Genomic DNA, 18,897 nt, shown 5'->3' on the forward strand with positions numbered 1-18,897 from the left:
CCCAAAATGCAATATTAATGTACGAGATGAAAATATTGATTCTTTACTGGCCCCCCAGGATTTCTGTAAAAACCTTGTGCTATGTAAGGACCACCAAAAAGGCAGAGACCATGTCAAACCCAAGGTCATTTGCGTGAGTCTCAAGGAATGATTGCAATTTTCTCCAAAAAAAAAAAAAAAGGTAGCCCATGCATGCAACACACTGCACCATTTACCTCAGGGAGATGCACATCTCTTTTCCAGAGGCATTTGAAAAAGAAAAAAGCACTTGAACCTGAAACATCTGAATAACATCTCAACATCAGATCCTCAAAACAAAACAACATAAGCAGAACTGAGCGGGATTTGGGCTTCTGGGAACTCTCCGTGCTTCAGAACAGACAACGCTTCTCCAAGCAAACAACAGTCCAGAAATAGCCCTGACGAACGGCACTGTTTGTAGTGCTAAAATAATGATTACAGTACAGAGAGGATTACATGCAGAGCACGCTGTAATGCACTATTTACAGAATCTCCAAAGTGGCCTGAATTAGCGCACTTGGAAATAAAAAGGCTCCTTCAGTGTGCATTTCACGCCACACATGCATATCAGTTCATACCTAAACTGCTACTGTAACGGACAAAAAGATCATTTTAAAGGGGCAGATTTGAGCAATTTTACCATTGTCACTGTAAAAACTATGTTCCTTGGAAAACATAACAGCAAAAAGGTTTGAAATGACATGAGGGTTAGTAATATTTTTCACAAATCTTCTATCTTGACAGCACAACCAAAGCTATCTAGAATATCTCTATCCCAAGTCTCCACAAAGGATGTTAAATATACAATGGATCTCTTATGATGTTTTCCATACAAAATGAATCTCTATAAGAATAATTACTTTTTCCTTTGTGGTCTCATCTTACAAGCAGATAATGAATCTCATTTGGTTTGAGGAATTTCTTGATGCAAGAAAATTCCCAAGACAGGAAACATACAGAGGAAACTTTACATGAACACTTCATCATTGTTATAATTCTTGATAGTTACAGTTTCAAAATTACCTTTCTGCTTCTCTACTTTCTTTTACTTTTCAACCCATCTTTCCTCCTTCTTACTGGACCTCTAATGTTTGACAGTGCCATTGAATATTTTCAATAGTCATCTGGCTTTAGCTTTAAAGCCAATGGATTCTTGGGCTTTAAAAGTTGATTAAATGCTGACCATACAGTTCATACTACATACACACTGTATATCTTAGACTTTATACCATAAATCCCCCCTAACCTATATTACATATGCACTATTCATAATCTATAGCTTCAACCAAAACAGCCTGCACTGCAGATCCTATAATCTTTGCATTTCATATATCAAATATAGTGAATATACCAAATGCATAATCTATTTACCACTATATAGACTACAAGATTATATAAAATGTATTAAACTTTGTCATTTAAATTGAAAATAAATAGGACCTCACTAGTAATTTGTTGATGGAGCAAGTAATGAAGAACATCCGCTATTGCGATTAGGAGCAAGGGCCCTATGTTAATCCCATAAGCTACTAGGCCAGATGTCACTCCTTGGATTACGCTTTTCTTTGCCAGGTCTTTACGTTAAAAATAATTTGTACATGGTCAGTGGCTCTGAGTATGAGTATGTGTGTTTGTAGAGGTAGGGACGGCGCTTGGAAAGTAATAAATCCCCCACAGCAGCGGCTGATCAGATGGAACATCCCTGGAATTCTTTGCGTCAAACATGAGTGGTAATCTAGTCTCGCGGGCAGCTGACACGTTCAGATCGCCACTGTGCAACAACTCTGCTATCTAACACATCACGGCTCATCATGTTTGTTTTGGGCAATTTTAATACAATCTGGTCTTACAGAGTACCTTAAAATCTATGTCTCGCCATGGACACATTACATGGTAGGAACCAAAGTGGACATCTAAATCCTAACCTGACTTTGAACCAAGGCTGTGCGCCATTGAGAACTGAATTAAGAATGCCTTTCCAATTCCAGTTCAATACCTGCATTTGAATTAAGGTAGCAAACAGAATTTGAAATTGAATGTAAAGTAGTAAGTTAACTGGAAGAATTAAATTAATTGGAAATTTAACAATTCTGAAACAACTCTGAAAAATGCTGGGTTAAAAACAGCCTAAGTTGGGTTGAAAATGGACAACCTTGTCTGGCTATCACCAGACCAAGCTCAATTTAAAATTGAACATTGGTCTGGGGAGTCTGTATGTATTTTCTACTGGACAAGAGGCGTGATCAACGAGCATTAATGAGCAATTGGATAGTCCTTCAACCAATCAGATCAACGATCCGGGTGACGTACTTTGCAGAGCGACGCGAAAACTCCAGACAGGTTTAGTTTGTATTGGTTTGTAGCATTGATCAGCGGTTTGCAGAAGCAGCAGTGGCATCGAGCGATTTTTGCAGGTTGTGCAAAAAAAACATGAAAGTGATCGGTATTTACACCCACTCGAGCGATTTGTTTGCTAAACTAAAGAAGTCATTCAGCATCGTCGAGAGGTTAAAAGGAATTGGATTGACGGTCGTGCTTGCAGTCGCTTCTCTATCGTCATCGTGTTATACCCGCCAATAGCGAGCAAGGTGGATAAGCCAGTCAGTGATTGGTTCCCGCAAAAGTGTAACAGAAGCAGTAGAAATTAATGTACGGGTTTCCAGACTGAGTTGCCGGGCGAAATCAAATCGCCACCAGATCAGGCTGGGTTTACCCAGTCTAGGACAAACCCAGCGGTTGGGTTAAATGTTTGCCCAACGTGCTGGGCTGTTTTATTTAACCCAACTATTATTACTATATGGCTGCCTTAAAATGAACCCAAAATACAGTACAGTCCAAAAGTTTGGAACCACTAAGATTTTTAATGTTTTTAAAAGAAGTTTCGTCTGCTCACCAAGGCTACATTTATTTAATTAAAAATACAGTAAAAACAGTAATATTGTGAAATATTATTACAATTTAAAATAACTGTTTTCTATTTGCATATATTTCACAAAGTAATTTATTCCTGTGATGGCAAAGCTGAATTTTCAGCATCGTTACTCCAGTCTTCAGTGTCACATGATCCTTCAGAAATCATTCTAATATGCTGATCTGCTGCTCAAGAAACATTTAATGTGTACAATTGTACAAAATATTTGTGTACAATATTTTTTTTTCAGGATTATTTGATGAATAGAAAGTTCAAAAGAACAGTGTTTATCTGAAATCTAATCTTTTGTAACATTATAAATGTCTTTACTGCCACTTTTGATTGATTTAATGCATCCTTGCTGAATAAAAGTATTCATTTCTTTAATTTCTTTTCCAAAAAATAAAAATAAAAATTCTTACTGACCCCAAACTTTTGAACGGTAGTGTATAATGCTACAGAAGCTTTGTATTTCAGATAAATGCTGTTCTTTTGAACTTTCTATTCATCAAGGAATCCTGAAAAAAAAAGGACACAACTGTTTTCAACATTGAAAATAATCATAAATGTTTATTGAGCAGCAAATCAGCATATTAGAATGATTTCTGAAGGATCATGTGACACTGAAGACTGGAGTAACAATGCTGAAAATTCAGCTTTGCATCACAGGAATAAATTACTTTGTCAAATATATTTAAATAGTACACAGTTATTTTAAATTGTAATAATATTTCACAATATTACTGTTTTTACTGTATTTTTAATTAAATAAATGTAGCCTTGGTGAGCAGACGAAACTTCTTTTAAAAACATTAAAAATCTTAGTGGTTCCAAACTTTTGGACTGTACTGTAGGTTGGAAATTAAAAATCACACATAATTATTAGAGGCAACAATAATAAATCAAAAGGTGAACATTTGCTAATAAGCAATTTAATAAATGTTTATTGTTTAATTATTATTCATTAAACTTAATAAATGTTCAATTATTAAACGTATTAATAAATGTTAATTTCAAAATAACAAGTAATACAGTAATTTTTAAACAATAGTTGAGTTAAACAAAACTACCCAGCAGGTTGGGCAAACATTCAAGCCAACTGCTGGGTTAAAATAACCCAACCATTGGGTTTGTCCATTTTCAATCCAACTTTGGTTGTTTTTAACCCAGCATTTTTTAGAGTGTAGTCTAAAAAAGCAAGTTTGAGTTGAACAATAGCATAAATAGAATGCTGGAATGGTAGATGTAGATGTATAGATACTGTAGAAGAACATTTTTGAACACAGACATGTTGTTAACTAAACTCACTCTGCAGTAATTTCATTTAAAGAGAGTTCAAATGGTCAGAATGTTATCTTCAAACAACAATGCATTCATTCCAATTCAACTTCAGTAACTCTGTAGCTGTTTAATGTGAAACCAGTTCAAGTATTTACAGCCAGAGACCATCCTGAGAATGATGTTTATGAACTGATAACCTCAACGGGTGAAGTTTACATGAATTTCTGAACTCTGCAGTGAGAATACAACCAGTCTGCTCCATTGTTTCATATTTACAATGCTGGAATGCTTTTCGTAATGCCAGCCAGCTTTCAGCATATACCTCACACAGAGCGGGCCGGTTTAATGCACTGCCACCGAGCATACCAAAGGGTTATTCATCTGCTCTATACAAGCAACATGTTGAAATGCTAATGGTCAGATTATTGCAGGAAGAACTAGTCTGTTTGTCCAAGGTTGGATAATCTACTTTTCTTTTCTTTTTTTAAAGGAATGAAGAGATCAAGAATTGGCAGGCAACAGTCCAAACTTTAAGCTTGTTTACTCTTTTATGGAAAAACGGTACATGAAAAAAAAATATTTAAAATTCATATAAACATATACAATCTGGCTGCTGTCAGGCTAAAGGGTTAAATGCAAACAAAGGACCATTTCCTACAGAGGTTTGCTTTGTCTCTATACGATCCAGGCATTTGGGAAAATTGTCCAGGGAAGAAATCAGTGGTTAATGAATTGACCTCCGCTTGTCTAGACAAAGCATTATCCCCCCGTGGCTCCGAGCGATGCCTACTGTAGCATACCATCAGGGGGGTGGAAGCACAGGAAGCCTATGTCTTTGAAAAACATAGTTTTTACATGTTTCTTCCTTTTAAGTCCTTTACTACCTGCCTTTCTATGAGATCTAGTCATTTTTTAGGTATCTTGTTTCTCCAGGTCTGGACTGATCTTTTCCAGCTCTCCAATCCTCCATTTATTTTGCCACTCAATCCCTTTCTGCCGTCTCCCGACACTCTTGCAATCAAACAATCTCTCTACTGACCTCCCCCTGCACATCACTTCTTTCTTTGCTCTCCTTTCCGCCGGCATTGTTTTTTTGTGGTTTTCTGGCATGATAAATAATTGTACTCTCAATAACTGTACACTCACTTTACATTTTTAGAACAATAAAATAAAGAAGCAATAATAAAAATATCTCCTCACTCCCTAACTAGCATCCGCTCCCTCCTCTCTCAAACATCGTCTAATAAAACCCTGTAGTTCCACAGAGAGTGAGAGCAGGAAACCTCTGGCTATTGTCTCTATTCATAACACGGTGTATCTCTCACCTCCAGAGCAGAGCAGAGCAGGGCCAGCGCACTTCAGAGAGCTCTGAGAGGCTGGGAGCGCACATTTCGTGCAGTGTGTGAAGATAGGAAGAGTGCCAGCAGGAAACGAGACACACCGCTCACAGGAGCATTTCTTAGGCTGTTTATTTCTCCGCCTGAATGTGAAGCTCACTGGTCTTGCTCATCTCTTCCAACCACAAGACCTCCAGAGAGAGAGAGAGGCTGATAGAGAGAGGCTGATAGAGAGAGACGCTCACAAACAGCATATGCTGCAGGATATTGACCACCCAGTCCTCATTTAGCGATCACATCCAAACCTATTTATGGAACGAAAGAGAGGCAGCTACAGACACACACGAGCACAACATAAATAAAGCATTACCACTTAGCGCTAATGTTTTACTAGCGAAGCTCTATTATGGTGTGCGTGAATCACATAAATATGTGCATGCAGGCGCAAGCTGCTCGCTTACACTTGGAACAGACCTGCCCATTTGGAAACAAAATCTGATCTCTTTAATAGCTCTCAAAGACAGCATTGAGCCTAAACTGAGCCTAAACTAAGATTTTTATTAAGAGGACCCGAGTAATCTCACATGTATCTCCACTAGAGTTTCAGAAGAGAACTTAACATCTCAAACTTATCAAATTAGCCAAGATACCAAAGTTATCAATCAAAAATCTAAAAATTAAACTTTAAACTTTGCCTGATATCTAGAAACATGAATTGTTAATGGAACTGTTAAAGAAAGGCATGCTATTTGTGATTGGACTGAATTTTGCATGGGGAGGACCTGTGTTATTTTTCATATTCTAATATTTATTAAAGGGTTAGTTCATCCAAAAATTATTTACTCATTAAAGGGATAGTTCACCCAAAAATGAAAATTTGATGTTTATCTGCTTACCCCCAGAGCATCCAAGATGTAGGTGTCTCATTGAAGTATATGCGCGAGACATCACTGCCGTTGAACAGACCTCACGAATCGAGTGATGAATGCAGTTGGACATAGTGGTGTATTAGAGGTAAAAAAATTGATATAAATACTGTTCGGTTTCTCGCACAAACCGATCGTTTCGTGTCTAAGAACATCAATGTGTCGTCACGAGCCGCAGGGTTTAATTTGGATTTGTCTGTCGTGTTTTATTTACTCTTATAGTCCAAGTTCCCGCTGACTTGCATTATTTGACTGACAGACGGCAGCGGATGCAGTTAAAAATCATCATTTGTGTTCTACTGAAGAAACAAAGTCACCTACATCTTGGATGCCCTGGGGGTAAGCAGATAAACATCAAATTTTCAATTTTGGGTGAACTATCCCTTTAATTACTCACCCTCATGTCATTCAAAACCCGTAAGACCTTTGTTCATCTTCAGAACACAAATTAAGATATTTTTGATAAAATCCGATGGCTCAGTGAGGCCTCCATTGCCGAAAAGATAATTAACACTTTCAGATGCCCAGAAAGCTACTAAAGACATATTTAAAACAGTTCATGTGACTACAGTGGTTCAAACTTAAAATTATGAAGCGACAAGAATTTTTTATTTTTTGTGCGCCAAGCTATACGAATCTTTTGTTTTGAATCAGTGGTTCGAAGCATGTATCAAACTGCCAAAGTCACGCCCCCCAGTGGTGAACCATTGACATTTCAAAACACTTATGACATAATGAAGCCTTCGTTTATGACTTTGGCAGTTTGATACGCGCCACAAACCACTGATTCGAAACAAAGATTCGTAAAGCTTTGAAACTTCATGAAGCAGCTTGTTTTGAAATCGTCCATCACTAGATATTGTTGAATAAAGTTATTATTTAGTTTTTTTGGTGCACAAAAAAAAATATTCTCGTCGCTTCATAATTTTAAGTTTGAACCACTGTAGTCACATGAACTGTTTTAAATATGTCTTTAGTAGCTTTCTGGGCATCTGAAAGTGTTAATGGTCTTGCTGGCAATGGAGGCCTCACTGAGCCATGGGATTTTATCAAAAATATCTTAATTTGTGTTCTGAAGATGAACGAAGATCTTACGGGTTTTGAACGACATGAGGGTGAGTAATTAATGACAGAATTTTTGGTGTGAACCAACCCTTTAATATTTTGAATTATCTTTTAAATTTTTATATTTTCATTTTTTCAATTTAATTTCAATTTCAGTTTAAGTTTTGTTAGAATGGTAGATTGCTAGAACAATAGTAGAACAATTGATAAGACTAACAGAAGTATAAAGAGAGAGCAATAGAACCATATAGATCAATAGTCAGAGAGACAGAACAATAGATGGAACGATTGGTAGAACGACTGATAGAACAACAGTCAGACAGACAGAAAAAACGATAGACAGATAGATAGACGGACAGAATTATTTAAAATCTTAATTTTATAGTGCTATGCGCTTACTGTGTGTCAACAAATGTTTCCCATGAAATTGTAGGAGAAACATCTGAGACCTCCATTAGGAATCCTGAGCTATGAAAGAGCAACCGCTGAGCAATGGGTTAAATGGATATGGATGGTGCAGAATGAAGTGGGACACGGACGCACACGTGCACGTTACGCCCTAACTTGACCCATTAGCGGGGTGTTTGTGTGCTATTTAGTCGGGACAGTTTTGTCTAGGTGTTAGTGGGCAGGATGGCTAGAGCAGCTGGGGCTGAGAACAGCTAAAGCCATTGACATGTGTTCTGACGGCCTTTGAGAAAGACAAACAAATAACACACACTGTCACACACAGGCTTTATGACCTCTCCAACCAGCCTGTTAGTGACTGCTTATCAAGGCTGTGTGTGAGAAGAGAGGGAGCCATATGTTTAGAAAGGGCTATAGAAGACATATGGAGAGAGCATCATGGGAGTTTGCGAGATAACTGCGGTTACGAAGCTTCTTCAGGGAAACCTTAAAGGAACCCTTATGAAAATTTGCATTCTTGCACAGTAACAAGTTCAATATTTAGATGTAGATTTAAGTCAGTAAAATGTTACTTTTAAAGTTAATTATATATATGAGAAAAGAAAAATATATAATAAAATAAAATACTACTACTAGTAACAGTAAAACATAACAATAAAATAATAAAATATACACAGAACGAATATAATTTTAATAAATTAAATACTACTACTACTACTACTACTACTACTACTACTACTACTACTACTACTACTAATAATAATAATAATAATAATACTAATAATAATAAAGTAAGTAAAACAATAAAAATCAATAGAAAATTATATATTTAAAAAAAATCAATAATACATTCATATAATACTACTAATAATAGTAATAAAAATCAATGGTTATGCTTTAGTTAGCAAAACAATAAATAAAAATATAAATGAATAATATATAATAAATATTAAAATATTATCATTAGTAGTAGTAAACGTAATATATATATATATTTTTTTTTTATACATTTTAATATTTATTATATATTGATTATTTATATTGTTTATTTATTGTGTTTTGCTAACTAAAAGACGACCATTGATTTTTATTACTATTAGTAGTATTATTTTAATGTATTATTGATTTTTTTTATTTATTATTTTCTATTTATTTTTCTTTTGTTTTACTTATTATGTTTATTTATTATGTTTTACTAAGTAGTAGTAGCAGCAGAAGAAGTGGTAGTATTTTAATATATTATTATTGGTTATTTTATTTGTTAATTGTAATTTATTTATAATTTTATTTATTATATTTTTACTAATTGTTATGTTTCACTGACTATTATTATTATTATTAGTAGTATTAGTAGTAGTAGTAAAAGTATTTAAATCAATATATAATAGTCAGTGAAACAACAAATAGTAAAAACATAATAAATAACATTATAAATAAATAGAATTAACAAATAAAATAACCAATAATAATAAATTAAAATACTATCACTCCTGCTACTACTACTTACTACTTACTACTACTACTACTACTACTACTACTACTACCACTACTACCTAACAATAAATATTAAAAAGTAAAAAATACAATAAATAAAACTGTAAATAATTACATAAATTAAATAATCTATAATAAATAGAATAAAAATATAATAATAATAATAATAATAATAATAATAAAGTAAAATACTATTACTACTATTATAATAATGAGGATTCCCATCCAATAGCATCAGGCTCAAAAAGTCTTTTTGAAGTGTAGTGGGGAGCTCACAGTAGCCACTTTCATGTTTCAGGACCAGCTGACTAACTAAGTCTCAAGAACAAGTTAAGAACAAGTACACGATAAGAAGCAATTTGTACAACCCCGTTATCAGACCATTACAGTAACAGTATCGATACACTCCTGCTGCCACCCACAAGCATTTACCAGCACCACTAGTAAAACATTATTTTATTTGGCACTCTTTGGAATGTCTGAGGTACAATAACAAACCATGTCATTGTCTGTTGCGGTGTGTATGTGTACCTGCAAATATATGTTTTGCAGGTTTTTGCTGCACTTCAAAAGAACAAGACCTGAGCAACATGCCAGAGTTTAACCACAGAGCCAAGCCAGGTAGAGATGAAACGAGATTCAGGCACAGAGTGCAGACAACACATGCACATGCAGAGCACATCCTGCAGCTGTGGCGCTCAAAGCACGTATAAACGTGGCGTCCATTGTGATTCTCTACCCTGACAAAACAACTGCTCTTAACCACATACAAGTTAAAAGCAGCCTCGGAATTAACAAAAGAAGCTTATTTTGAACAAAAGTGTTATCAAAGTGAATTTGTGTGTTCCTTAAACAAAAAGCAGCCGTTCATGAAAGCATATCCTCTTTAGCGCTATTTTAACACTGTGTGATTTTCTGGAATTCTGAACATCTGTCATTCGCTGGTTCAGTTTGTGTTTTCCATCAAGTATAATCTTAACACAAATGGCGGTTCTGGAGAATACCACAGAGATAAACAGACACGGCTAATACGCCAAAGTCCTCACAGGCGAGTTCTTCAGGATACATTATGACCGCTTTTTCCGGCACATACATCACAGTCCAGGGAGAGTGTGTACTGTATGTATGTGTGTGTGTGGCCGACCTCTATAACCCTACAGCAACTTGTACGGAATGATGGGAAGGCATTAAAACTCTTAAAGGGGACATAGTTTCATGGAAAACAGGAATACATACTCCCAAAACACCTATTAAAGTCCACTCAGACAATAAGAACAAAAAATGATTAATTCAGAGTCATATTAAAGTGCCCCAATTATGCTGTTTTAAAGGTTCCTATTTTGTTTTGGCGGTCTCCTATGTATTTTATTTTTCCCATAATATACATTGCAGCATCAACTCTTTTCTCACAGTGTCTGAAACGTAAAGGATTCTGTGTCTCTAGTCTAAATCCCTCCTTTCTGAGAGCCTACTCTGCTCTGATTGGTCCAGTCTGTTGTGATTGTTCTACCCCTTACAGCACGTGTCAGAAAAGAAGCAGCCAAAAACATATATGAATTTGTTACAAACCTGCATAGAAAGTAAGACTGGAATTATTGACGACTTGTTTCAGGCAGTTCAGTTCAGTATTGCACTTTGATTTTTTAAACTGGTCAGACCTTTTATATTCATAAACAGCTATGTTACACACTACATGAAATGTAATAATAATAGAGGCACTTTAAAGTAACCTTCAGTACCTCAGCATATGACCATCTACGTTTACATATCAACAGCAATTCAGTATTTAGCAACTTGGATCGCCATATTGAACTATGCTGGTACATGAAGGTTAGACAATCATAATGGAGGTCATTTATAGATAGAAGTCTTAAAGGTTCAATAGCAAAACAGCCTGTTTATTCTTAATGCTCAGAGAGAGGGTGGAAAAATGTCACGTTTTGGTGCGAGAAACCTTGACTAACATTATAAGGAGGAAAAATAATAAATAATGGTACAAAAGTATGATATGTCCCCTTTAAGTCATTCAGAAGTGACCCAATTTACTTGCTATTTACTACCCTATTTACATTCCTTGTCTTATTACTAAATATTTATTGTGAATGTAATTCCAAAGGAAAAAAATTAAATAACTTATGACTAATAACTTTCCTTTTCAAGCCCTCGGTTACAGTTTATTTTAAGGTGTCCTTGTTGAAGTGTAATTATACATTTAAGTACTGAGTAAAGTTAATTAACTACATGTACTTAGGGTTAGGAATAGGTTCAGGGTTTGGTTTAGGGTTAGTTCCATGTAATTATGCATAATTTATAGTTATTACTACAGTAGTAATTTGTGTAACAAGGACACTAAAATAAAGTGTTACACTCTAAAAAAAAATTGCTGGGTTAACTTAAAAACAACCCAAGTTGGGTTGAAAAATGGACAAACTCATGGATTTGGTTGTTTTTAACCCAGCGGTTGGGTTAAATGTTTGCCAAACCTGTTGGGTAGCTTTATCAAAGTCCCTTTAAGACAAGTCATTTCACTCGGCGGCCATCTTTGAAACGCCTCTCGGGCATCATGCAATCTCTTTGAATGGGGAAACATCAAATTCTCCAAAACTGTTCGCAAACCTTACGATTAAATTTCATATTTGAAATCACCAATGAAATCTAACAACACTGTAAAAAATTACCGTGATTTTAACAGTAAAAGACTGTAAAAATGCTGCGGTGAAAAACTGTCAATTGGTTTACAGAAAGTTTCCGTACTATATACGGTGAATAACTAATAGATCTAATAGATCTAATAGATAGAACGGTACATTTAATGTAATTTTACGGTAAAATACCATTAAATTCACAGTTTTTGGAAGTGAAAAATAACAATTCATTGTAAAATTTACAGTGAAAAACCGTAAATTTACATTCCCACAATTCCCTGCGTGACACTTCACATTTGATATATTTTCGTTGAAATAACTCTGTTTCTTCTTAGTTTTTCTCATTTTTTTCTAATCAGTTATGTACATTAGGGTTTTATGTTACATCTAATGTTGTTAAATTAATGTTTATTGCATTTTTAAAATTTCATGCATCTTACCATGATGGTGTTTAGTGTGTGTGTGAATGACACTGTGTGCACCTTCTATATATTAATATTGTCCTCCTCAGCTTGTGGAAAATCTGCTTGTGATGAACTTTGATTCATCATGTGACTCTCATCACCACTGGTGTTTGGTGACTGTCAGTGTATTATAAAAGTAAAAAAACAGATATTAGTACTTCATTAGGTTGGTAAATTAACATTATATCAGTTAATGAAATACGTTATTTTACCGTAAATTTAACAGATTTTTTTTACGTTGCTACTGTATTTTTTACGGTAAAGTTCTGGCAACCACAGCTGCTGGTTTTTACCGTAAATTTTACTGGGATTTTTTTTTTTACAGCGAACAACAGGCTCATAAATTTAGTTTCTAAACGCTCGAATCATGACAAAAAAAACCCTGCATTTTTCAGGCTGGATCAAGCTAATGCGCATGCGCAAACCTAAATGCGTCTCTAAAACGTCTCTTCGGAGGTGCACGTCTGACTGTTTCTATAGAAACCGGTGATTCTAACAGCCGCTGAAGTGCCGCGATGACTTTACCAGTCGGCGATTGGCTCTTATTTAGAAGGCGGGACTTATTCCGCCATATTGCACGTTACACTTTCTCCCATTCAAAACAATACAAGTGACACGTCTTGTGTTATTCTATAGTCTTTGGTTTTATTCAACTCAGCTGTTTAAAAATGACTGTACTGCTTGCTTAAAAACTAAACCAAATTATGTTGGAAATTAACATTTATTAATATGCTTAATAAACTAACATTTATTAATAAGTTTAATGAATAATAATTAAACAATAAACATTCATTAAACTGCTTATTAATAAATGTTCACCTTTTGATTATTATTGTTGCCTCTTGTAATAATTATGTGGAGTTTATTATTAATATAATTATGTATTTTGGGTTCATTTAAAGCCAGCCATATAGTAATTTTTAAACAATAGCTGAGTTAAATAAAACTACCCAGCATGTTGGGCAAACATTTAACCTAAAACAAAACAACCCAATCACTGGGTTTGTCCATTTTCAACCCAACTTGGGTTGTTTTTAACCCAGCATTTTTAAGAGTGTACATAGCCCTCTTGTTTGTTTAACCCCAAACCACATTTCATATCATAGACAACTCCCAATCTAAACAATTTCTGATGGACAAAGTTACATTTTTTTTTTTTTTCATTCATCATACGTCACATTACAGAAGTTAAATGGTTTGCGAAGTTGCAGTTTCATGTTGACTTTGAGTTACAAATGATGTTCTGTAGATCAGCGGTGCTGAGAGCTCCATAAACAAAGCCTGGAGTCCTGCCAGCCACTGACGGTAGTGATAAGTGAACAACATATACAACATATTAATACCTCGGCAAAAGCCATAAACTATGAGTAATCTGATTACTGAACGGGCTGACATTTTCTGGGGAGGCAAGAATGAAATTACAGGCCTGGACAGAACAAAAGAACAAAACAGGAACACGTATAAACACACAGTGAACAACAATACGTTTTAAAATAATGTAATCCGTGACTCCATCAGAGTCTGCCTAGGCGAATTAATTAGTTTTGGCTAAAAGATGATGAATGAGTTTATACATGGTCTATAATTTTTATTCCATTTATGACCTTCATATGAACATAAATCAAATGATAAAAGCCAGAGCATTTTTAATAGCTTTAACATGTTTTTCTTTAATTTCCTTCAAAAGAGCTGAATAAATATGCATATTCACTGATTCTTGATTCATCAAGGAAACTTTTTTTCCCCCATATACATTTCTTTAATCAATCATTCCAGTTAAGGCATAAATCATAATAGCATTATTTTTTCATTTTCATTAATCGTTAAGTGTATTGTAAAGAAAAATTTCTCTCTGTTTTAAACCTTTCTGTGTTGTCCCCAACTTTTTGTCTTCTAATTTTTCTTAAATCATTTTAAAGTATTAAAAGCCAAATTCAATATTACACTTCTACCAAATAATCCTTAAGTTAAATTTCGGTATAATAATGGTAATTTATTTTTATTTGTATTTATTTTAGTGTAAATCTGTTAAGTATTTACCCATGAAGAATCACCCATGATATGGGCCATGACCTAGTTGAAAATTCAATTTAAAGAACCGTTGGAGACCGAACCTTCTCTAAAGCCTTATTACTGTCATGTGATTCAACTTCGAGTACAGCGTACTCGGTCAGATCCAAACAAACAACATGCTCTGCCCAAAAACTAAGAGCTTAAAAACGAGAAAGCCTCTAAATACCTGATCCTTAGCCGATGGAAACCCAAGAAGTCACTCACAGTCACAGCACACAAAGCCAGATGAATTATATCAACACTAATCTTGGGTAAATCCAACATGATCTCTAAAAAAATCATACATAAAGTGTACTTCTAGCATATATACATGTTTTATGTTTGTACAGACCAACTTAAAAAAAGTACAATATCCTTGATCCTACAAAGGATAAGCAGTTTAGAGAATGGATGAATGATGGATGGAAAGCTTCTAAAATGTAAATCTAATGTTCTTTAAGACCGATTACCTGATAAGGAAACCCACATTTCATTGCTGAAAATATGCATGGAATACAAAATGAAACAAACATCGAGACAAAACACATAATAAAGACTGTTTTGTGTCATATCTTCCTTGTGTTGCACATTGCATACATTATTTGGGTGGCCCTGTCGTGCTGTGGAATCCATTACTGCTAATATCTATATCTATGATGGCTGTGTCATTTGTTTCATGCATGGGCAAACACATGGAGCAGTACTCTTTAGAGATTCTCAGACACATATTAACAAACGCACATTAAAACATATCTGAGCAGGGGCGTCTCTCGGGATCAGATCATACCGAAGTGCTAAGGAACCAGTCAGACCCGATCAGTCTTCATGGCAAGCGATAGAGAGTGGTTTCCAAAGCATGTTTGTTTGTTTGTTTTTTTTGAGCGCTTGCTGGCTGAGAGCAGGGCTGTAAGAGAGGATCAGCACTGACACCAGTGAAGGTCTGACAAGCACACACATACACACATACACTGTCCATGTGTCTGATTGTGATAAGCATTCAACCCACCCACTCCCTGCTTTCTCTTCGGCATGGGACATGTGTATGTATGTGTGTTTATGTATCCTCCCCTCTCAAATGCAAGAGTTCAGGCACATGGTCTTAGCAGTGTCAGCCACATGAGACATTTCAGGCCACAGTGCCAAACTGTCCCTCACACAAACACACACTTTAAAGGGATAGTCCATCCAAAATTGAACATTCCGTCATCATTTACTCACCCTCATTTCTTCCGCAAAACACAAGAGATGTAGACGTTTATCAGAATGTTCATGCAGACTTTTTTAGACAGATATTAAAACATTGATAAATGTGTTTTTAATACTTTATTATGAGGAACACATATTCACAAGTGACAATAAACTCCTAATTTACTGCTTATTAATAGTTAGTAAGGTTGTTAAGTTATTATTGGGTAGGAATAAGAATGTAGAATATGGTCATGTAGAATAAGGCATTGATATGTCCTTAATAAGTACTATTAAACAGCCAATATCCTAGTATTATGCAAGCTAATAAGCATAGTTAAAAGATAAAATAAGTGGTTACTGCACTCTAAAAAATAAAACATTGGTTCAACAAAAAAATAAATATGTTAACGTTTTTCCACTAGAATTTTTAACTTAAGCCAATTGGGAGAATTACAATAATTCAAAGCAATATTTTGAGTTAATCCAACATAATGTTTTAAGTAAGGTGAAGACGTTTTTTTGCCACAATAAAAAAATATTTCTAAGTAACATGAACTTAATAATTGTCAACATGAATGCAACTATTTAAGTTGATCAAACATAATGTTTTAAGTAAGGTGAAGATGCTTTTTGGACACGATAAAACGCATTTCTAAGTAACATGAACTTACCAAGCACCGCTTGTCACCATGATGGTAACTCTCCAAAAACCCACATTAACAGAAACTCTTTTAAATTAGCATAACAAAACACTAATTACTGCTAAATCTCCCTTACCATTAATCTTGTGCAAAAAAACATTATATAACACTTAATTTTAGCATTTACTCTCCCTTTCAAGTGCCATGGGCAAAGCATGATGGGAAATATAAATCCCAGCCCAGTTTCACTTAACTTAAGTTAGTCTAAATTAAAAGAAGTGTTCATACAACTCAAAACAATGAAACATGTTTACACGTCATCAGATTGTATTTTACATTAATAGAACTTAAAATTAAATACATTTTTGATTAACTTAAAATGTTAAACTATGACAAGTCATGATAGTATATCGAATCAATAGGCATAATTTGTGTGTCATCCAAGCTCAATAAAATAACAATTATAAGTAAAAAGTCTTACAGCATTTCAGAACTTGATTTTTTATTTCACAACAATATATATATTTAAGTAATGACTAAAGGTCCCCTGAATTAGTTTGGAAAATGAAATGAAAAAATGAAAATGAAAACAATTAGTTTTTAGAGTGTGTTAAACTAAAACAAACAAATTTATGCTGAAATAACTTTTAAATATTACACTAAAAAATAACAAAAAAAACTATATAAATTTACACAGTGAAACACTGTTTTCCATTGAAACAGTAATATACCGTAAAAACAATGCATTCTGGGTAATAGTATTTGTCGTTTTCAAGAAAGTAGCCTATAGGCCTATTTTCTTAAAATGTCAAATATTACCCAGAATGCACTGTTTTTATGGTATATTACCGTTTCAGTGAAAAACGGTATTTTACCGTGTACATTTGTTTCTTTTTTATCCGTTATTTTTTAGAGTGTAGATAAAAAGATATTAAATTAAAAATGTTTTCTTGGCAACTAACAGCTAACTAAAAATAAAATCTACAAAACTGACAAAAGCACATAAAATTACTAAAACTTGAAATCAAAATTTAAATGAAAAATGAAACTACAAAAAATCTAATTCAAAATATTAATAATTTCATAATAGTATATAAATAATACTTGTATAATGCTTGCTCATCAAACGAAAATTCTATACTGTTTTCTCTAAATAAATAAAAATAAAACACTAAAAACAAATCAAATGCTAGGAATTTAGGCATCACAACATTATAATATACAGTATAATCAATAGATATTCATTCTGAGATTTGCTAAATATTATATTTAACAATGTTATTAAATTAAAAGTGTTTTAAAAAATGAACTTTGAGTATTAGATGATGGAATAGATAAACTAAACATAAAAAAATGGAAATGAGCATGCATTATTTAAATATGCACAATAAATTAAAAATAAAAGGTGTTCTCTAATACCAACGGATAACTGATATAGCACCAATATATCAGGCCAAAATAAATAAATAAATAAATAAATAATAAAATAAAAATTATAAATTAATTTTTATTTTTGGCGGAACTACCACAGGTCCGCGATAGATGCATGCTTTCAAACGCTCCCATGCTATTTACAATGTTTATTTACATTTATTTACAACGTTTGTGAAGTATTGATCATTGAAGCCAATCACAGTCATATCCGATGAGCGCATCAACACAATGGCCAATCAGATGTGTTCACGAATAACGCTCAAAGTGTCACATTTTTAAAATTTCAGTACCGACTTGGTAGCGAAGTCAGTACTTTTGACAACTATTCTCCAAACTAACATTTTACAACACTCCGTTTTGTCATTTTACAACACTCAATCTTGTCTTCTTTTTTCTTTTAATTTCAAGGCTGAATTCTCAGTGTTCTGGGCCCATAAGGTCCCCCTTTAAACGTGACAGGAACTCTGTTATATACACACCACAACATGTGACTCACATTCTTACTGAAAGCAGAAAGGGGACATATACATTATTGACGGGCTTGTCTTGTCTCTGAGTAGAGTTAGAGGTTATAACGTCCCTGTAGCTCTGTCCCAAAGGGATTCACGGATTGAGACATTCTGGTGTCGTACATCTCAAAGAGAGAAGCCTCTAATCAGTCAGCCAGCCTATGGCACCAAAGGCAACACAGACTTTCAAGACACATGAAAGAGGGTGTCCAGCCTCAAATAAACAGGATCCAGAGCCCACGAGGGAACAAGTCCCAGAGTTGATGCTCAGCATCCACCCAGTTGTATCAGCTTCCAGTCATCAGGTAGGAACTTAGACCTCAATCTCCCTCGCACTCTCGCCATGTCTTGTTCACGGTCATGAAGTTTGCAAGGTAAAAACAACAATCCCAGAAACGGCAAAGGCCATGCTTTCATAGCAAAAGGTCAGCGCTTGGCCTTTCTTGGAGACGGAGTGAGGAAGGAGACAGAGATTTTCTAGGCTCTGGGAGTGTCGATCTGCCCTGACCGGTCATGGGATA

General features: G+C 34.6%; 1 protein-coding gene across 3 annotated transcripts in view; it reads right to left on the reverse strand.

Annotated features, from left to right (window-relative positions):
* The window catches only part of hipk2 (homeodomain interacting protein kinase 2), a 127,366-nt gene that overhangs the window by 93,540 nt on the left and 14,929 nt on the right, over window positions 1-18,897 (reverse strand). Inside the window, exon 1 of one of the 3 annotated variants that reach the window (XM_048168668.1) lies at window positions 5,539-5,798. The exons of the other annotated variants lie outside the window; for them this stretch is intronic. The gene's annotated coding sequence lies outside the window, so the exon portion shown is untranslated. Of the gene's footprint in view, window positions 1-5,538; window positions 5,799-18,897 lie in introns of those variants that run through there. 3 annotated transcript variants of the gene reach the window in all.

The sequence above is a fragment of the Megalobrama amblycephala genome, linkage group LG19 (genome assembly GCF_018812025.1).
Source record: "Megalobrama amblycephala isolate DHTTF-2021 linkage group LG19, ASM1881202v1, whole genome shotgun sequence".
NCBI classification, from domain to species: Eukaryota; Metazoa; Chordata; class Actinopteri; order Cypriniformes; family Xenocyprididae; genus Megalobrama; species Megalobrama amblycephala.